Below are 23,534 nucleotides of genomic sequence, written 5' to 3'. Positions count from 1 at the left end.
TGATATAAGTTTTATACTGAAGGACCCTCAATCACAAAGCAGGGAATGTGACCCCGACCCAGCTCCTGTCCCCCAGCTCCAATCCAAAAGAAAACACAGATACCAGACACCAGATGGCCAAATCACAGTGTTTAATTGCGCTACAAAGATTTTCACTACAGCAATTCATTCATGAGAGTTTATAGGAGTATATGAAATTGTTTGCAATGGTTTAAGAGCTACATCCCCATACGCACACACACATACACACACACACTGCAGTAGAAAAGGGTCCTTTAAGCAGGGTCTTTTTTCTTCTCGTAAACAGCCATGCTTCTCTACTAAATGGGCTTCCACCCATCCTCCTCACATATGGACTCCCCCACCGAGAATGAGAAGGAGGCTGTGAAAGAATTACAAGAGAGGGGGTGGATTCAGAAAGACGTGACTGAAAGAGGAACAAGAAGAAAGGAAGAGCGACATTGAGAACAGAATTACTTAAAATGGCAGCCGAGGACAATAACAACATGAGGCATTTCTAAATAAGAAAGGTTCAGTTTCAACTTGATGGTATCCTTATGCTGGGAAAAAATGAAACAGAACCATTTTTTTAACCAGTTTTGTTGTTGTCCAGTTTTCTGTCTATACCTCAACCTTCTGTCATGACTACATTCAATCACTTATCTGCTGTTTGACACTAACAATGCAATGGGAATCAGTTTTCAGCTAATTTGTCAACATACCATCAACGCAGGAAGAAAATTATTACATGTTACATGAGACAGGTTTAGACCAGCTGTAAAGGCTCCATGGAATAGACCACTAAAAAGCACTGATCAACAGTTTGTGAATGTGTTTAAGGATTCCTCCCCAACTGTAAATTATCCCCACTTTCACATGCCCAAAAAAGAAAAAGAAAAAAGCCCCATGAGATCATTATTGTAACGGCCCCCGACACACATCCAGGGAGAGGGGATTTCACTAGCCATAGCTCACTCCTGACAGAGGAAGTCCCAGATTCCAGCTGTAGATCTGGAGAGGTGATGAAAACAGATGAAATCAGTTTCCACAGTGCAACTGAAATGAAACTGATTATACTGCTGACTCTTCTAAAGTGATAATTTCATTCATTATACTAAGGGAAATTCAGGTGTTACAGCAGCTAAACAAGATGAGGCATGGAAAAAGCAAGGTATTCACACAGCATGCAATAAAAATAGAAAGAATTTCTAAAATTAAAAATATACACTACCATTGGGGTCAGAGAAAAAAATGAATACTTTTATTTAGCAAGGATGCATTAAATTGACAGTGATCGTAAAGACATTCGTAATGTACAAAAACAATATTTTTCAAATAAATGTTGGTCTTTTTACATTTCTGTCAGCATTTTTAATATTTAAGTATTTTTGATCAGATATATGCAGCCTTATAGACTTAAAATATTTTTTAATAACATTTTTTAACCTTTAAAATACATTTACTTTGATTTTGGTGTTTTTGTGTGTGATTTTTTTCTATGCGTGTTACAAATGAGGACAATGGAAGCAATCAAATTCAACAAAAGAGCAAAGATATACAAGTGCTATAACAAGTCTCAGTTAGTTTAAATGCAGTACACGTAGCAAGGGCTTTTAAATAATATAATAAATAAAAAATAAAACAGATAGAATAGAAAAAGAACAGAGCAAGCTAGTGTTAGAGGTCTTTTTTTTTTTCTTTTGTTAATTGTTTAATAAATGAAAAGGAAATAGATAGAATACAAAAAGATTAGAAAGCTAGTTAGATTTTTTTTTTTAATAGAATTATAGTTGTGTGTGATTATTTTTATTATTATTATTACAACCTTAAACTTTTGAACAGTCGTGTACTTCCATAGAGAGAGCATTTAATAAAAAGTGCAACAAATAAGTCTGCAAACTCAGCTACTGCGCAAACATAAAGGTAAACAGACTAAAGTAGAATGGTGTACTGAGGTATTTTTCATAATGGCTGAGAACTAAAAGGTCAAGTTTTTAGAGGTTCTCATTAGCTGTGTTTACATGGTCATTGATGATTCCTGAATGTACCATTTACATGAATGTAATTTCAACTTAACATTGTTCTAATTCAGGCCCTGGAGAAGACAACCACATGATCATCATTTACAACCAGTTTCATGACTTTAGATGCTACAGGACCCTCCCAGGAAAACCTAATACTTTGGATCCACAAGAACCTTCTTTAGCAATGATCCATGTCTGAATTATTTATTTAAGAGCGAATTAATAGATATAAATGACGGATCCTGACAAACAATCAGATTAATGAAGCATACTGTAAATACTGCACTCACATAAACACGCTCATGAACGAGATTCGGACAGACTCGTAGGAGGGGGGTTTCTGTCTGCCAGGATGAATCACTTCACTCTCTCGCAACTTCAGAACATCTCTACCATTGTGCTTCTCTTGATTCCAGACCATTCACAGGGGTATTGAACTGCCGCTTGCTCGTAGAAAGAACCTGAACATTACCACATTGCTGTGATGAAGCTCTGCTTCTGCAATCACTGCTGAATAAGAGTCTGTGAACCACTGAGCATTAACCAGGCCAATAAGGAAAAAGCCCAAAGCCATAGTGGTGTTGGGCGTGTGACATTAAAGAGTAGACAGATACTTCGCCGTTTTTACAAGGTATGGCATAAACAAGCTGAGCAATTACAGCCTGTCAAGCTAATGAAGTCTCTTCTTGCTAACAAGTAGGCAGCCAATGATGCTTCATCTTGGGAGATCATTAGCATTTGTCAAAACATTCCGCAAACACATCTCACAATATGAATTACTCAGTGAGGAGACACTATCAGGACTACATAATGCTTTGTTGAGTTGCTAAATAAACATAAAGGAAAAGTTTGCAAACTCACTCTACTTCTGTGGAACACAAAAGATATTATGAAGAATGTTTCTGCTATTTAATGTCCATACATTGAAGTCACTGGGCTTCAAAAAGAAAAGAAAGGTTGAAAATGTGTGGGATCTAGGGCTGAAATGATTAGTCGACATTATCAACAATGTGAAAGTAAAAAAATTGTTGACAAATATTTTTGTCAAATATTTGTTTGATCCCATATGACCTAATGTAAGGACCTACAATAACACAGTTTGACCAGTGTGATGCTGTAAAGTTTTTCAGCCCTCCCTGCTATCCAAAAGAAAAAGACGCAATAAGAAGTGCAAACAAAGCCGAAACAGTAGAGTTTACAAAAGTTTTCCAAAAATAAAACAAAAAATGCTGTCATGAGTGAAGGCTCACGGTGAAGTTCTTTTGCATTCATAAGTCAGGGGTAAAAAGAAGTTTGATTCACACAAGCAGCTGTTTACTGTTAGCAAACACCCTGACACTGCTGAAAGCGGCATGTTTTCCTATCAATAATGAAATAAACACACAACTAAAATGACAGCAGTTAAGAAAGTATCGGATGTGCAATGGGCAATCCAGTAAAGACACGTCATGTTTATTTATATAGTGCTTTATGCAATAGATTATTTTAAGCAGCTTTACAGTATCAAACATAAAAACAATGTCAGTGTCGCTTTCAGTTAGAATTACAGCTTGTTATTTAGCAGCTCTATATAGAATATGTATGTAACTCAATATTTTAACTAGTCTCAAAAGCTGAATAATCTATCAAACCCTACTGATAAATCTGTGAAATAATCAACGATTAGTCAATTAATTGTTCTATAAATCATTAGATTTATCGATTATCAAAATAACTGTTTGTTGCAGCCCATCACAACCAATGAAGTCTGTGGTTTTGGTCGCCAAAATTGATGTGGTCTAGTATGCAGAAAGAATTTTTTTTATTTTGGGTTAACTAACAGACGTCCCACTAAGAAGTTCATGTCCTTTTACACGAGAGGACAGAGTGGATCTGCACCTCATTTGCGAAGAGACCACTGACAGCAGCTTCCCGACAGCTAAAACAAGGCACAGGATGTATACATAGCCATCCAAATTACACATGACTTCCTCCCATCCATGCGGTGGGTGCTGCTCTTCACAGACGGCCCGCACTTACCACATCTTCTCTTCAGACCCAGCTGGGATATCATTTACACAGCAGCACCAGACGCTAAACCGCTAAAATTCATCACCTGCCCACAGCCATCCTCATTTAATTTCACTTAGGCTATTCATTAAAAGTGATGTCTTTGGAGAAATAAGTGACTGAAAAACAATGCGAAGCCTTCCAGCATGATAATAACTAACTGAAATGAGCAATGAGAAGTAATGAGATGTGTCCTCAAATTCAACCAATAATATCCAAGCAAAATAATATGTTGAGATCTTGTTCCTTTTTTTTTTTTTTTTTTTTTTTTTTACAAACGGACACGTTGGACTATTTGTTTTGGCCAGCTAAGCTGCTGACTAACCCTTTCCTAAATACTGAGCAAAGCGGGTTGTGCAAAGGCTCTTCTGCTCCAAGCAGTGGGTGGCTGGCAACCAGAACTGTTACCAGGGCAACACTCAGAGAGTCAGTCTCCATGGCAACAAATAACAGCATTAGGAAGACCTTCAAGAGAGCGGATGGAAACAAAAAACCACCAGCAGTAGTTTCTCCTGGGCTCTGAATGTCCCTCAGATGACTCGCTTTGATGCTTTGCCTCTCCGAGGATGGATAAATATACTGTAGGAGCCATTGCTATTACACAAATCCTGTATATTAAATCTGTTTCGATTTCACAGTCCACTGTGATTTGTGAACTGCCTGCATCTTATGCAAAGGACATATCAGCCTTCCAGGGTTGTGTGCCATTCGGAATTCTATTGAGAATGACTTTTGAATTCTAAATGAGTTGAGCTAAAACTAACTGTAAAACTGTGATTCAAATTCAAACAAAAGGAAGTGGAATTAAAAATTAATTATTTTTATACATAAAGTAGAAGACTGGATGGATGGATGGATGGATGGATTTATATATTTAGTTAATATCTGCCATTCAAATTTCCTACCAATTAGATTCAAAATGACAATGAAAAGGGATAAAGGGTTCAAGGTTAATAAAAAAATTAACTAAGTCTTTGACAAAGTAATCAAAAATGAATTAAAAAGGAACTAATTCTTTGATTTCAAATTTTGCACAACCCTGAGACAGATTTTAATCTATCTTTGGAGGCCACCCCTTGATATTTGCATAGAAAGCCTGAGTAATTTTTTTGTCTATGGTTCCTGTGTCCCCATTTGTAAGTAACAGCATTGCACGGTCATTAAAAATTCACAATAGTATCACTTCTAATTACCTCTGTGGTGCTTTGGTCTGAAGCAAATTTCATATCTTTGGTCATTAATCACCTGCGTTCATATACCTCAAGAGATTCCCACGTCTCTCTTCACCCTGATGGAGAATACTTTCTATAGAGGTGATCATTATGAACTGTGTTATAATGATCATATTAAACATAGAGTAGAACTATAAATAGAAAACAATTTAAAAACAATTATTTACACTCATGCTTTAACAGTCTCAGGAGGCAGGAAACGGGCCATTACCTGACACTTCCTTCTGGTAGCATGCATGAGCCAAACGGGTCATAGATGTCACAGCTCCCGCTGACCCCTGGGCCAGTTTAATACGTGCTCCAGTGAGAGAGATCCATTCTTTCCAGAGAAGGATTGTCTTTCATGGCAGTCAAACTCCAAACCTCTGGGATGCACATGTCAAAAACTCCAGCCAGGAAACCAAGCAGAGCACGCAGCAGTGACTCCGGATGAACAATGTCTTTAGTGCAAAATGTAAATAGGCAAGTTTTCAGACCATTCAAAGGATTTCATGCTTTAAAGCTTTAAAGCAGGATGTCCCACAAAAGAGCACAATTGTTGGAAACACCAAAAAATTGGGTTAAAAAAGTGTTTTTATGTGTTTGGCTCTGTTAGTTGAGTTTTACTCACTCTCATGTTCTTCCAAAACATTTCTTTCTTCCGTGGACCACAGAGGAATTATATATAGAACAATAACTGTGCTGATATTTTTTTACACAATTTTTGGTCAAATACAGATTATTACAGATATTTTGGTTCTGGACTATAATTATTTACATATTATAGTTCTAAAAGTTATACTATGTTTTAATATTCAGCCAATAATCAATATAGTACCAATATATTATGCATCCCTAAACTTAGGAGGCATGAGAATGAGTACATTTTCACCTTTGGGTGAACTGTTCCTTTCAGATTACAAGAAACTGTCACAATTTAAACACTGTCTGCAGTATGCTGTATTATTGTATGCTGGATCTTTTCAGTGGTGTTTTTATATACCTGTTTCTTTGTCAAATTATAGAGTGTTCCTCTGCAGATTTCATTTAAAAGGTTTTCATGTAGAAGCATCAAAGCAGTAAAGATTCCCTCATCTATTTAAGCATCACATTCAAGATAAAACATTACAGACTTCTCAAGTCCAATTATAAGTACACTGTAAAAAAATATTCAGTAAAATTTTAAAACTATGGTAGCAACATTTTAGGTTTACGGTTTAAACTTAAATTTACAGTTAAATACCGTAATATTAACTGATATAATGTTAATATACCAACCAATTGAAGTACTGAAATCTGTTTTCTACCTTTGTAATACACTGATAACCACCAAAAGCAGGTGGTGATGATAAAGTCACATGATGAACCAAAGTCCATCACAAGCAGCTTTTAAATAATAACATATATAGAAGTTGCAGAGTGTCATTCACACAAACACTAAACACCAACATGGTAAAGCACATAAAAAATGAAATAATGCAATAAACATTCATTTAACAACATTAGGTGTAACACGCAACCCTAATATACAAAACTGATAAAAAAAAAACTAAGAAGAAAAAAACATCCAATTTGAAATGTAACGCAGGGAATTCTGGAAATGTCCATTTATGGTTATTCACTGTTAATTATATGGTCTTTTTCACTTCCAAAAACGGTAAAATAAAATAACATGTAATGTCCAATACAGTTTTTCAGTTTTTAACGGGAATTTACCATTAACCATTTAACAGGTTTTTACTGTAGCATTTTTACAGTCTTTTACTGTAAAATTCACAGTCAATTTTTACAGTGTAGATAGGAATGCAGATTATCTTAGAGGTAAACACAACTAATCTGTGCTTTCACTTCTTTTCTTTAGGTCACTCCAGACCCATTTGTCTTTTCCAGGCCAGCTCTTTCTTTCTTTAGAGTGCCGCAAAGAACCAACTCTCTGGGACATTTCATATTCCTGTTTTCTCTGTGTGGGGTTTTAGATGTACATAATCCACTGAGACCTCACAGCAGCTCTGATTGGTCCAGCTACTACTTCTCACAGAAACCACACAATCAAAGCTATGTGTGAGGAGAAACTACGGATGACTTAAACAAGTTCAACAAGGGGAAACGTAAATACAGTATACAAATGCACCAGCATTTACTGATCCATTTGACCCTGAATCAAGCTCCTTTCAAAGACTCGCATGGCCTGTCAGCAGCTGTTAGATATATGACCTGGGAGATTGCAAACACGTTTTTCTCAGGGCTTCTCATTCCTTCAGCATTTGGACCGACAGCTAGAGATGCTTCAAGAAACATGTGCCTTGGATAAGCACAACAGAGCACTGACACCACAAATAAAAAACACAAAGCCGCTTCTATTTTCAATATAGGAAGTTATGTGAGAACAAAAACACTAGAGTGCAAAATAAGTCAGTCAAGACGTTTTGTCACTCCTCATTATGTTATTCCAGTACCAACATCAGGCGGTGAAAACATGAGAATAGCTCTGTATTGTTCCTCCAGACCCACAGAAAGAAAATAAAAGAACCATAAAATAATCATAAAAGTGATCCATATAACTTGTGTACTATATTCCAAGGCTTCTGAAGTCATATGATAGCTTTGGGTGAGAAAAAGAACAGAATTGAAGCAGATATTTATTGCAAATGTTGACACTGTATATAGCCATATAAAGCTCTCTTTCACAAATTCATGAGAAAATTGTAAACAAATAATTGTGTTATGTTTGATCTTTTTAGTGGATCCAGAACAAAAATAGTCTGAATGATACAACGAATAATGACATTCAGTCTGGTATTTTTAATCGTTCAAAATAGTTCATCCAAAACATGAAAGTAAAGTCATTAGGTACAGGTTTGGAACAACATGAGGTTCTTTAAGTTTTCATTTTTATGTGAACTATCTCTTTAAGTTCTTAACAAAATGGAGATGACGGTAAAAAGATCACACTGATCATGATCAGTGACTTGTAATGGAGTTTACAGAGACCTTTGAAGCTCAAAGCTTTGATTTGCTTGGATTGTTCCCAGAGCTAGATGTAAGAAGACATATGATGTATGAAGGAAGCTGGATCCTATAAACATGATGAGAAAATAAATACAATTCTGGGACACAATTCATGTTTAATGTGGAAATGAGCACAGTGTATACAAAGAGACATGCAATTTTTTAATAACACAATTCTCATGACTCAGTAAGTCTGGACTGCAACATGGGAACTCCCTTGCTCAAAGCCTTTTCCGCTTTTATTAAAAAACTATTACTTTTATTCAGCAAGAATGCATTCATTTGATCAGAAATGCAGCTCTTTTGAACTTTCTATTCATCAAAATATAATGAAAAAATGCATCATTTTCCAAAAAACAAAAACAAATATTAAGCAGCACAACCATTCTTAACACTGACAATAATTAGAATGATTCTTAAGGATTATGTGAGACTGAAGACTGTAGTAATGGCAACTAAAAACTCAGCTTTGCCATCAGAGGAATAAATTACACCTTAATATATATTAAAAAGGAAAACAGCTATTTTAAATTGTAACAATATTTCACAACATTATTGTTTTACTGTATTTTTTAATCAAATAACTGCAGTTTTGGTGAGCAAAAGAGACATTTAGAAAATTACCAACCTCAAACAGTAGAACAATAGTACAATAGTATATAACAATAGAATATAACTTAATCACTCCACAGATATGATCTCAGCAGTGTAAATCAGCATGGATCTTGAATTTTCAGAATGATCAGACTTATTTTTGCCTGATAGATGATAAAATTATGGACACAATGCCATATGATAGCTTTGTGTGAAGAATGGACTAATATTTAAGTTTATTCACTGATTATAACTGTAAAATCAGTAAGTCAAACTCTGATTCATGAATGAATCACTCAGTTTGATCTGTGAATCAAGTCAGCTGGTTCATAGAAAAGAACCACCTCAAAAACGAATTGTTCACTGATCCAATTCACAAGTTCCTAAATGATCCAAGTCATAATGGTTCCCTTTCAGTTGGTCACTCTTGACGTCACGTCGGTGACTGACGAATTGGGAATCTATCGAGATCCCAATTTGTCGGTCACCGACATGACGTCTCCATTCCCTCCTTCAGGGAACAAGGGTTACCATATGTAACCGAGACGTTCTCAGGTTAACAACATAGATTTCAGTCTGTGCGAAAAATGCTAAACTGTTAAATATTACTTCAGTAAAATTTAAAGCAAAATTTGTATAGACTATTTTACGACACTTGCAGAAACATAATAATGACCGAACAATTGCTTTAACATACCTAATTAAACACAAAAGACATGAGCAGTGCTTCATTAGTCAGTTTACAATCTCAACATCAGCCCCTTCATAGGCACAAATAAAGCTAAAAACATTTTGGAATGGAAGCTTGTGAAACTTGTTATTGACTAGCATTTGTGCCGCCAAATTGTGGTCAGAAATTCTCTACTGAAAATTCAGTCACGATTCACAGAAACCTTGAGCCACCTTGCGCTTGTGGCACGCTTGAGAGTGGTCCGCCCCCGACAGATGAGGGGAGAGTGATCTCACGGGCCTGGCTCTTTAACAAAACACATTTACAGAGCAGCAGCCCACACACTGCTGCCTACACATGGGCGTCACATCTCCCCCCACACAGCTTTAACACCCTTCTGGCCACACCGTTTGGAGACGAAAAGAAGTAAGGAATTCTGGGTAATGGCAAAATGAGTCACTGTGGTCACTCTGTACCCCTCGGCTCCACCTACCTACCTGCACCTATTCACAACCCACACAGAGGACGCAACACACATTAACGTCTTTCAGCCCACACATTCACCTCCATCACACACACACACACACACTTGTCTTCAGCCCACACACAATCAACTAGTTGCTCAAGGAACATCCTACGCCTGTCATGGCTGCTCCTCAAATGTCTTGCAGTCTCTCAGATGTCTGTCGCACAACACAGTAAAAGCATTCCTTCATAAAAGAGAGGGGAAAGAATTCTAAATCTCTTTCTTCTTCTTGCCTTTGAGAAACAATCACTATTGTGGGCATAATGAAGCTTTATGAGGAAGTGAGAAGAGTATTAGATGTTTCAAAAAGATAAACTGCTTCTTTATCTAATCATGCAGGCCACATTTTTTGGTACAAATACATTGTTACTTGCTGTTAGTGATGTGAGAGTCAAATTTTCAGTAGCTTTTAAAAGGATGAATATATTTGATTTATATTTTAAGTGCGATACTAAACAGTACGCTGTTTTTGTTTGCTTTTTACAAATTGTGGGATGAGTACTGATACCACAGATGCTGTCAACAGAGCTGAACTTTTAAAAAGTTATTAAAAGTAATCAAAACACCACAAGTCACTCTTGAAATTTAATCAGGGAATTGTTACTCAGAAGCACAGAAAACCTCAGCATGTCATAAGGCAATAAAACAAAGTTTCATGAAATTGAGTTCTTGCTGCTACATAAAAGCAACTGGACAGCCATGTTACAAGCAGCCCTTTGGCTATGTCTCATACTGCACAATTTAAAGTCAATAGCAGATCTATATTGCCACAAGTCATGCATTTCAACCGTATACTGCAGCTTTTTTGCCCTCTCTGTCCTTGCATTATAAATTTCTTTTATTGCGTCATACATTTTTTTTATATCATAATAGGTCTCAAAGTGCTCTTTATTTAAAGCATCCAAAGATCCAAACATCTGACGTTAGCTGCTTCTTCCAGCACTAGTATGACACCAGCCATAAAGTGCCAATTTGTGGTGACTTTATTTGCCAAAAACAACAAGAGACCGCATTTCTTCTGAGACTGACTATATTTTTCCGCTGAAGGATGACTGGCTACTGTTGCTGATCCTATTAATGAAGAATATGAGCTTGATTTTAATAGGAAGTAACTTAAAGGTGACATATCATGAATTTACTTTTTCTGTGTTTAAGTACTATAATCAGGTCACCGGCGCATCTACAAACCCAGAAACCGTGAAAAAGAACAACCCAGCTAATGTTTTTTTTACATGTTTTTACATTTATATTTACATTTAATCATTTAGCAGATGCTTATATATCAAGTGCCATGACAAGTGTCAATTAGTCTAGCACAGAAAACTTAGCTATCTCTTTTTTTTTCCAAGAAAAGAAAAGGTAAGTGCTAGTATTAGTTAGTCAAGTGCTGGTGAAAAGATGTGTCTTTAGATGTTTTTTGAAGATGAGTAAAGACTCAGCTGTTCGAATTGAGATTGGGAGGTCATTCCACAAGCTAGGCACAGTCCAGGAAAAGGTCCATGAGAGTGATTTTGAACATCTTTGGGATGGCGCCGTTCACTTGCAGAATGCAAACTTCTGGAGGGCACATAATTTTGAACTAGTGAGTTTAGGTGGTGTATATTGGTGTTTAGGTATATTGGTGCTTAGTAAGGTTGAGCTGAAGGTGATGGTCCTTCATCCAGCTAGAAATGTCTCTCAGAGAGGCTGCAATGTGAGCAGCTACCGTCGGATCATCTGGTTGGAATGAGAAGTAGAGTTGAGTGTCATCAGCATTGCAGTGAAGCTTGTAAAAAAGCGTGCAACTCAGAATTCGTTCCCCCGTGACATAGATAGGGGATCTTACTGTAATATTAGCACCCCTTAATCTGCAAGACCATTGTGTTTTTGCAAGCAACAACGGTGTACCAGTTCTAATGCCAGTACTCACATGCCATGTGACAGCCGCTTTCTGACACATGCTTCGAATGTGTGCACTCAGGAAACCGTTTATTCAAAGTTTAAACTAATATGGTTTAAAACGCATGATTTCAATGTGATAGGCGTGATAATCAAAACCAAACAGATGTTTTTTGGCAGGTTATCTGAGGTACAAGCTGTAAAGGAACAGCCGTATTCTGGAAAAGGGGGTGGGGAGCAGCAGCTCATTTGCAATTAAAGATACATGCATGAAAACAGCGTGTTTCTGCTTACACTCAAAATAAGCATTTTCAAAATGATATAGCTAATAAATGATCTGTAGGGTATTTTGAGCTGAAACTTCACAGATAATTTTTGGTGATTGGATAATGGAATATTACATACTGTAAAAAGGGGCAAAATGGATATCCTTTAAAAGTTGTAATTGAGCATTGGAAAACATTCCCAGGCCTAAATGCAAAGTAACAGAAAAACCAGTGCGGTAGGCCTAGAATCGCAATTACGTCTGCAAAATGAAACTTGAAGGTTATTAAAATCAAAGTCTCTGGGTTACAAATGAGTAGTTTCTCAGTGGGTCACAACTGTCAGTTATACTACGCCTTAACCCCATTTCACTTCAGCACCAGGGATTCCCCAGTCAATCTAGCACTTGAACCAAAAGTCCAGGTCATCTTCTGTGACCTAAATGTATTGCAAAGCCCGTACCTCAACGGTTTACTTCCACATGGACACATCTTTGTAGAGGCTCCTTTTATGTGTTCCACAGTCTTCATTACTCTGGAGTCACATGGCTGCTGTTTCCATGGCAATAGTGGCAGTGGTGACGCATACATTCAGACCATTAGAGGTTTGAGCCATTAACCAATAGCACTAATGCTTATATGCTAAAGGGCTTCATTAAAAGAAGAACAACTTTTATGTTCCTTCAAATTCCATTTAAAGTTTTGTGCTTTTCATGCCTCATAGCTGTTGAGAGCATTTCAGTGAGCCGCTAAAAGATCTAGCTGACCAGCAGAACGGAAAAAATGTGTGTTCAATGGAGGCTGATAATTAACAAACACAAAAAACTGGACAAGGTCATTATAGCGTAAACAAAATGAAAGGAGTCAAACAGGAAGGAATCTTCAATCGACCGACTCATTGGCGAGAAAAAAGTGCAAACACTACCCAGTAATGTCATCAGACAAGCTTCATGCAGAATGCACACAGCTTTATCAGCCCTTATCAATGCCAATAAGAGGGGATTACAGAAGAATATTGTGTTCCATTCATATTCAACATTTGGCTCTAATACAATAACGTTGTTATTTTTATTATTAATTATTTTAGGTATTTTGATTTTCAAGTTACTTGTATCTTCAGACAAAATCTAATTGGGTGTTTTTCTTAGGACACAATATAGCGATATTCAAAAGTCAGGCATAGGAGATCAGACAATCTAACAGAAAATATTCTATTAATATATATATACATATATATACATACAGTGTTTTTTTTTTGCATTATTTGTTTGCATACTGTATATGTAGTTTATGTAGTTTTTATTCTTTGTCCACTGTTTTATTAGCTAGAACAAATCTTTACTGGTAGTTGTCACTGTACTATTTTATTATCGATAACATGATATTCCCTAGTAAAAAAAGTAATATATTGAAAATGTCATTATTGAGTATAGTTTAAATCTACTTATATATGTACTGACATATTACTCAAGATTTATTGATAAAAATTATAATTAAACTTTATTTGGAGTACTACTTGTGCACATGCACATTTCTTAATATTAAGCCTAAAATGTATATTAATATCACTGTTGATGAAGACTGTATGATCTTTGAACAATATCAAGCTTTAAATGCAAGATATTTAAAGTGTACCTGATGCAATAGAGCCACTTTAGCACAATCAAATATACTTCAGTTCATCTTTAGTTGGACTTTAGCACTACTTCTGTACAATTAAAGTGCGTTAAGTACAAAATTAGTTGTTCCAATTTAGCAGACTTTAAGTATACCAGTTTAGTATACTAAAAGTACAATTGCAGAGTATTTTTATTGAGTACATTAATATGTAAATGTTTTTGTAGTATACTTAGCATGAAATAAATGTATTTCAAATACATTTTAGTATATTCATTCTAGGGACCCCTGTTCAAATGTTTGGAGTCAGTAAGACGTTTTGGAAAGAAGTCTTTTATACTCACTGAGGATACATTTATTTGATAAAAAATAATGTAAAAACTGTTAAATATTTAAAAGTTTAAAAGATCTTTTTCTCTTTTATTATATTTTAAAATGTCATTTATGCTTGCCATGTAAAAGCTAAATTTTTAGGAGCATTACTCAAGTATTCAATGTCACATTATCTTTTAGAAATCATTCTAATATGCTGATTTGGTTCTCAAGAAGCATTTACTACTATTATCAATCATTTTAATGCATTCTGATGGAATTAAATTATTAATTCCTATTACAAATTCTTGTAAAAAATCTTACTGACCCCAAGCATTTTAGCAGTAGTGTACTGCAGATGATATATAACTCTCCTCAGATGCTCAGAGTATGTAGGTTTGCTTGAGCATAGAGTGCACGTTATACATGTTCAGCTTGGCCAAGTAAAAGCATCTGCATTTGTGTACTGCCCATAGTATGTTTCTGGCCTCTGCATTGATTGGAGTGACAGCTCAGTTGGAGGTCTTGCGTGTAAGCGCCTTCCCAGCAAGGCTGAGCTACAGCAGCCAGAAAAAGCTGTCTGGAGCCCAGACTCTGACAGGCTTAGCTTCTGCCTCACGCTGCTCTTCTGCTAGCACAAACCAACACCCACATACTGCTCCAAAAACCACCAGCATCCACTGCAGAAATGAGAGGGAGCTGAAAGGAAAAATGGGGAGGAACATGCTATTTCTCACATTTCTTAACTTGAAATTAACACTTCAATGTGTTTCCCTTATCAAAAGTGACAGCAAAGACTTTTACGTTGTTACATATCAAATATACATATCATTCTTTTAAATGCTGTTCTGTTTTTTCTATTTATCAAAGAATTGTAAAGGAGTATCATGGTTTATACAAAAATATTTAGCAGCTCAACTGTTTTCAACACTGATAATTAAAAATTAATTTAAAAAAGAATTATGTGACTGAAGACTGTAGTAATGGCTGATGAAGATAATACATTTATTACATTTATTACATATTTAATTTGAAATAATATTTTACAGTATTACTATTTTTACTTTATACTGTATGACAGTCTTTATGGTATTTTTAAAGTTGGAGATACTTTGGTTTGCAAAAATTTACTCAAAACTATACCATATAAATAAATAAATAAAAATACCTTAAATATTAATTAGGTTAATATTACTTTAAAGTGTAAAATATTTTAATAACGTTTGATATACTGTCATTGAAATAAAGCATTGGATACCTTCAATATGTCCTTTTACAGATTTATAAAATGTCAAATAACATTATATTTTTAAAGATTAGCATAAAATGTGACAAATAGAAAGTCATTTTTTTCCCTCTTGTTTGATTAGATTAAATTTCCTTCCTTGCCTTGCTTAAATGTCAACCACCCAAGTCTCTTTTCTAGGATGACAGTTATTTAATTTATTCAGAAGGTGACTCCTGAAGTCTCTCTAAAAATGTTTTCTGGAGCAGATCCAGGTCTGGGACACACACATACACACACAAACACACACACACACACACACACACACACTCTGCATGACATAAGGCTTTGGCAGTGAAAGGGATCATTGAGGCTGCAGTTATGCAGGGAAGGGAGTGTCTGTTCATGGATTAGCTGTATGTCACCATCACAAGTTACATAAATCTGTGCCATAAGGGTTACATGCTCAATCTCTTCAAAGAGCTTCACTCTGCCACTCCAAAGCCTACAGCAGAGTCAATAAATGCCATCACCCAGAAGAACCCAAGGGTCACTCACTGAAACTTCTGTAACCAATATGAGTATCTGACTCACCTAACTCAAATCTTTCACCTGGAGTGACAGTCACGCATCTAACAGTATGAAGAGGTCTGGTGTTTAGTTCAAGACACGTATAAAGTTCAAAGGAAGAAGTGAAAAGTGCTATAATATATTTAATGAGGCATAATAGCAACTCTGCACTGGCTGTGCTCTCATATAAAATATGAAAATTCTGATGGCATTTTTAAAGTAGGAAATACTGTATCTGAAACAAAATATGAATTTTTAAGTGAATACCCTGGACAGTTCAACTTATTAAACATACCCTGGACAGTACAACTTACTGTCAGTCATGGAAGCCTTGTGGATTCCAAATCATCAGTTCTTAACCTGCTCAATCTATCTGCTGCTTCTGACACTGTCAATCATCAAATCCTCCTGTCTCCCCTCTCATCACTGGGCATCACAGGGATTCCACTTAACTGGTTTCAATCCTATCTTACTGGTAGGTCTTTCAGGGTGGCCTGGGGAGGGGAGGTATTCAAATCACATCAACTGGTCACTGGGGTTCCTCAGGGATCAGTTCTTGGAACCCTCCTCTTCTTCATATACACTACATCACTGGGGTCCCATTTTACAGGCACATGGCTTATCCTACCATTGCTATGCTGATGACACACAGCTCCATCTCTCATTTCAACCAGATGATCCAACGGTAGATGCACGGATTTCAGGCTGCCTGGCTGACATCTCAGCATGGATGAAAGAACATCAACCACAGCTTAACCTGGCAAAGACTAAGCTTCTTAACCTCCCTGCCACTCCAACTCTACAGCATAATTTTACCATCCAGCTAGGTTTTTCTACAATTACCCCATCAACTTCAGTCAGAAATCTTGGTGTAATCTTGGATGACCAGCTGACCTTCAAAGACCACATTGCTAAGACTGTTCAATCTTGCAGGTTTGCATTGCACAACATCAGAAAATCAGGCCCTTTCTAACGGAGCATGCTGGACAACTTCTTGTCCAGGCCCTTGTCATTTCTAGGCTGTACTACTTCTGGCTGGACTTCCATCAAGCACAATCAAACCTCTACAAATGATTCAGAATGCAGCGGCACAACTGGTCTTCAACGAACCCAAAAGAGCCCTTGTTACACCTCTTTTTACCTCCTTGCACTGGCTACCGGTTGCGGCTCGCATCAAGTTCAAGACATTGATGCTTGTATACAGAACAGCCACAGGCTCAGCACCCTCCAGAAGTCTGAGATCTGCTAGTGAGTGATGCCTCATGGTACCTTCACAGAGAGGCTCAAAATTTTCACTTTCCAGGACATCCTTGTTCACCATTTCTGGCTGGTGGAATGGTCTTCCCACCCCTATCCGGAATAATGAATCCCTGGCAATTTTCCAGCGACAGCTCCAGATCCAGTTCATTATATTAAAAAAAGAGTGACAAGGATATTCTTCAAAAATTCCCTCTTTATGTTCCACAACAACAAGAATGTTCTATAGGTTTTGGAAAACATGAACGTTTACAGAATGTTAATTTCTCTATCCTATTAAAGGGGTCATGTAATGCGATTTCAATTTTTCTTTTCTCTTTGGAGTGTTAAAAGCTCTTGGTGCATAAAGAAGATTTGTAAAATTTCAAAGACTAAAGTCTCAAATGCAAAGAGATATTCTTTATAAAAGTTAAGAGTCAACCATGCCTACCTAAAACGACTCGTTCTAACATGCCCCGACATGTCTAAGTCACGATGTGGGAAGATTTGCATAACGCCACCCTAATGTTCACACAAAGAAAGATGACGTAACTTTGATTCTCAGACATGGTTTTATGTTTATGCGGCGCGATATGCAGCGCAACATGTAAAAAGACAGTATAAGTCATTATAATCAGTAATTATGTCCCCACTGAATACAAAAAATGCCTTGTTTAAAATAATATAATTTCATATTAATAAAACTGTAAAGGTTGCACTTTAAAACTCATTCATGCCCACTGTCACATCAGTCAATCTCTGAATCACTCACTACAGTAGCCCAGCTCAATACATCATTGAACCATGTGGAACATGCGCACACTAAAACACTCCCAGACACACATTTATCTTTCAGGCAGATTAGCTTACTGAGAACATCTGCCTTTATGACAATAACACATTCATCATGCCCAAACTGAAGCTGATATCCAACTCTGCAAAGAAATGTTCTCCTTCAGAGGTCAGACACATAAAATGATTATAAACTGTGTGTGAAAGACCGTCATTGCTAACGCTGCCCTCCAGCCCTGGGGAAATTATAGGGATATATGGATCATATGAGGAGATAGTTATCCTGCTGATAACCGGCCTCCTCCTCATCAGCTGCCTGCAGTGCAGGTTCAAGGTATAGAGAAAGACGCCGGTCCTTTGTTCTGCCCCATGCTTGTGGGGGAGGGTTACCGAGCGAGAAGGGCCCATGGGCGGCTCAGAGTCAAACAGTGGCAGACAGATTAGACCACTAGACATCTTAGGGCAATCCGCAATGACAACATCTAACTTGAGACACTCCCAGTAAAGCAGACATGTTTCCATCCAGGACACAAGGTCAATTCACATTTTCTAAATAAATCAATTAATAAATCAATTAACAATCAGTGTTTTATGAGTGTAAATAATATATTCTGTCCAAATAATAATGTATAAAGAAATAAATATAAGTATACTTTAAATGCATTTATAACTGTTGATTATATAATAGTGTTTTATTAAAATAAGTAATATGTTCTATACAAATAATTGTCTATAAATAAACAAATAACTTATAAATAATATAAATGAATATAATTGGAATGCATTTAAATACAACTAATTAATTATATATTTTTATTAGTCTAATGCACTAGTCTACTTAATGCATTAATCTAACTAATTATTTTCATTAGCGATTATTCTATTGTTTCTAAATAATTTGTTAAAATAATAGAATGTATTATTGTGAAGAGAATGTATTAGAATGTATCATGTAGGCTGAGGCAACACTCATTCTACATTTATGGAATGTGCATTATCTAGTGTTAGATGCTTGCTGTAATTGGGTGTAAAGGTGACCTGCTTTTAGGGAGTCCACCAGGAGAACAGTGAGATCATTGTTTTGGGGTCCACGGCACTGCAGCTCACTTTCCATGAACAGTTCTCCAGTGAGAGCCCATTGCTACCCTCTGAACATACTCATGCTCATTTACACAAGCTGAATGAACTTCCTGCTCTCACACACTGACTCTACCTGCTCAAAATTAATGTAAATTCACCTGGTACCAAAGGTCAAACCTGTCAAAGACACAATGCCTTTCTTAAACCTGGGAAAGTAATCTATTATATAAAACACCAAAGAACATTTAATACATTTCCCTTACTTCAAACAGTATAGTAGGAAGAGCTTTGGTTTTAATCATATTTGCAGCAAGCAATCAAGGCAAATTAACCAAAATCCCCATGATTTCACCAACTTCAAGCTGTGCTAATGCAAGTTAAAAACCACATGCCAGCCACTGCAAGACCAGTGCCACAAAATCACTAGTATAGAGGCTGACTGCTATGAGATTTTAAACCCAAGCCCATTTCAACAACTGGAGAACTAAGTGTCTGAAATACATACAAAAAAAGAGGTATATATGTCCTAAATTTTTACAGAATATTTCCTATAAAATCATTCAACGTTGTACCTTTATCTTGTATCTTTGTCTTTTTGTCAGATTTTCAAATGCTTTTGTTGCTTCAAAACAAAGTTTGTAATGTTGTGATCCACCTTGTAACTGGTTGATTTGGTTCATATGGAAGCCTGTGTCCGCAACCTAATAAAAAAAAAAAAAGGTAATTGTGACTTTTTATCTCACAATTGTGACTTTTTTCCTATAACAACAGTGAGCAATTGTGAGAAATTTAGTCATAATTGCCAGATACAAATGGCCAAATCTGACTTTTTTTTTCTTCCTCAGTATTGCGTGATATAAACTCACAATTGGGAGTTATAAAGTCAGAATTGTGAGATATAAACTTTTTTTTAAAAAAAAAAACAATTCTGAGAACATATCTGTCTTTTTTTCTCCTTAGAACTGGACTTCATAGCTCGCAATTCTGAGAAAAAAGTCTGAATTGTGAGATACAATCTCATAATTGCGAGTTTATATCCTGCAATTCTAACATTATATCTGGCAAATTTTGACTTCATATCTCGCAATTCTGACTTTATAACTCACAATTCTGACTTTTTAACTCACAATTCTGATTTTTTAACTCACAATTCTGAGAAAAAAAAGTCAGAATTGCGATTTTATATGACGCAATTCTGAGATGTAAACTCACAATTGTAAGAAAAACGTCAGAATTATGAGACAAAATGTCGCAATTACCTTTTTTTTTATCATTCAGTGGCAGAAATGGGCTTCCATAGGTTCATGGCTTATTATTCTTTAACGAAGACTTTAAACAATTGGATGCAAAAATGTGAAGATGGGAGAAATTAAAAGCACAGTGAATAAGTCTTTTTATGTATAAACTGTTTCCCAGTTTCACCCAGCACAAAATTTTGAATGGTATCATTCTTTGTACAAGTATCACCATACACAGCTGCAAGCAGATTCCTCAAAGTTCAACAGTAGCTTGGAGACGCGGTCATGTAGGGCTCCCCGAGGACTCATCATGTCAAGACCTGAGTGGAGCATGTCCGCCTGACTCAGGGAATGTTCAAGACCCTACACCCTCATTGATTCAGCGTGCATGAGGTGCTGGGATTAGAGCCTCGCCACCATTTCATTAGAGATGCGTTATGCATACCTGCATCTTCAGAGTGTTCACGGCCAATGGAAATCAATGATCACAACGTCATTTTTTCACACCTTTTTTTTCATAATTCTTTTACAAGAAGGGTTTGAAACCGAGTAGTGCTCCAATATCCAGCCCTTTGCCGTGTTCACAACAGTTAAAACTAGAGCACAACAACCACTCCATTATGACAGGCTGTCATACAAAGGTGCTCTTTGAGCCAGGATAAGCAGAAAATGGCCAGACAAGGACAAAGACCATTCTCTTTAAAATGTTAATGTAATCATAACACTCACTGAAGTGGGGGGGAAGCAATTGTTTGAAGAAAGGTTGTATTAATGTAGTTGAGATTCCTTTGTTTGCACGGTACACGACTTGTTTTGTATGCTCAGTGTACCCCCATAACCCCTGTACAGCTCAAGGACAACTTCATCAACAAGAACTCTCACTGGATATAATACTGGATATAATTTAGTATTACTTTTAATATTTTAACCCTTAAGCTCTCCTTGGGGTCCAACTGATCCCACTGGACTTTTCCTTGATTTTTTTAAAAATGTTCCCTTCATCTCAGTGGCATGAGACTATGACTTTTCCTAAATAATCTATCTAAAAACACACACAAAATCTGGACTTGATTTGGTTGTTCTAAAGGTGTGTTAAAAAAATAAAATAAAAAATAAAAATTCTGTTTGTCAAAAATAAGTAATAACTCCTGTTTAAATCTGAAAAAAATTACATTTAAATAAAGACCTGTTCCTAGAGCATAAACACAGAGTGGAACAAACTCATACACACACACACACACACACAGGTGTCCGGGGCATTTTTTCAGACATAAATGCACAACAATGTGAAGGGGTAGACATAACATACACTACACACACACACACAGAGAGAGAGAGAGAGAGAGAGAGAGAGAGAGAAATGGAAAAGTACAGATAAAAGACATTCTATTCTGAGATATTCTAATATGCTGATTTGCTGCTTAATTATTATCAATTAATATTTGTGATCACTTATTAATAATGTTTTTTCTTATTATCAATACTGAAAACTGTTTTTGCTTATTAATATTTTTGTGATAACTGTGATACTTTTTCAGGAGTATTTGCTGAATACAAAGTTAAAGAACAACATTTTTCCGAAATATAAATAATTTGTAATAAGTATATCTTTACTGTCAATTAAATCAATTTAATGCAACCTTGTTGAATAAAATTATTAATTAATTTATTGTTTTTAAATCTAACTCCAGACTTAATGGTAATGTATCGCATTTTCCACAAAAATATTGGGCAGCACAAATGTGTTCAGCATTGATAATAATCAGAAATGTTTCTTGTATGTTTTGTGTATTATACTCTTTTCCACAACTGGAACTCTATTCTAAATTACAGGAGTTGTCAAGTAATTGAAAGGCACCATAAAAACAGTCCACATTCTGTACTACATTCTCTAGAGCAGCAGGGCATTGTGTCACATGGACTGAAATTATAGACATTTAACTTTAGTGATATTAAACTGTCCCTCTAAAAGAGACATGAAAAGATTATTAAAAATTATTTACAATTTGCCATTTACACCAAGAAAGACTAATTATAATGTAAAGTATGCCAGTCATTCATTAATGTTAATAATAAAAGAAGCATTTTTATTCTGTTTTGTGTTATATCTTTATGTTAGTAAGTGGTGTTAAAAAATTGCTCTAATAAGCTGGTGGGTTTATGGTGTGATGCATGGGCCGCTCTGTGCCAAAAAGTCCAGGGCCATTTTTTAGCCCCAGTCCGCCCCTGATTATTTTAATAGATTTTTCCTGTTTTTACAGGTTTAATAGGCAAAATAATGACCCCCTCATACCTGCTTAAAGGGATAGTCAGAAATTACTGTCTTTCTTCTGCAAAACATAAAAAGGTTATTTGAAAAACATTCCCAACAACATCATGACCCTTTAAATTTTACTGTTTAGATTTTTATTTGTATTTTTTTCTCCAATATATCGAAAATTAGTCATGCAGGGTTAGAACGAACGACATGAGGGTGAGCAACTGATGACTTTCATTTTTGGGTGAACTGCAGTATCATTGGGTGGGAATCAGTGTTATAGACTAAGAAAGGTGCTGTTTTAAAATTGTTAAAATTTTAATTTAAAAATTTGCATGTGGGGGTCCTCTTTTGCCTAAATTAAAAAAACATGAAAATTATGGGAAACCAATAAAGCATCCAAACAAAGGAATTACTTACTAAATGTACAAAATACCATCTTAGTGAAAACCTAAATATTGCAAAAATTTCAGGGTTATGTTTCATTTTATTTATGAATTCATTTAGTATAAAAGAAGTCAATGGAAATGTGTGTGTGAATGCAGGGGTCCAACTTTTTGTCTCCTTTTGAACATCTGTTGTATTTGACGAAGAGGGCAGTCTACTAACAGATGGTCAAAGCGTCTGACCAGTGGTGCAGCGTTTAGACACACTAACACTTGAATGACGATGGACTTTAGGTCCACATATATGGACACAGGGACTGCGCAGATATCAGTCATCCAGTGCAGAGCTCTGCATAAAACCTCACAGCTCTGTTTTCCTGAATAAGCGTGAGCCGGCAGACTGCCAATGCAGGAATGCATCATGTCTTCTCAGAAAAAGCATCATCATCACTAATGGAGTCTTTTATATGGTCTCAAGGCGCTGGTGTGCAAAGCATGAACTGATTCTGATCTTTCTCAGCACAGCATTTGATGGCAGGTGTTTAAAGCACACTGATCAAAGGTAACTACAACCATATATATCTATAATTCAGCAGA

At 36.1% G+C, this 23,534-nt stretch overlaps 1 protein-coding gene across 12 annotated transcripts in view; it reads right to left on the bottom strand.

Annotated features, from left to right (window-relative positions):
• The window catches only part of LOC109057072 (microtubule-associated protein 2-like), a 109,624-nt gene that overhangs the window by 85,361 nt on the left and 729 nt on the right, over positions 1-23,534 (bottom strand). The window lies entirely within an intron of this gene.

This window comes from Cyprinus carpio, chromosome B9, assembly GCF_018340385.1.
Source record: "Cyprinus carpio isolate SPL01 chromosome B9, ASM1834038v1, whole genome shotgun sequence".
NCBI lineage: Eukaryota > Metazoa > Chordata > Actinopteri > Cypriniformes > Cyprinidae > Cyprinus > Cyprinus carpio.
Note: the sequence above shows the minus strand (reverse complement) of the source record. Positions and strands in the feature narration are given on the sequence as shown.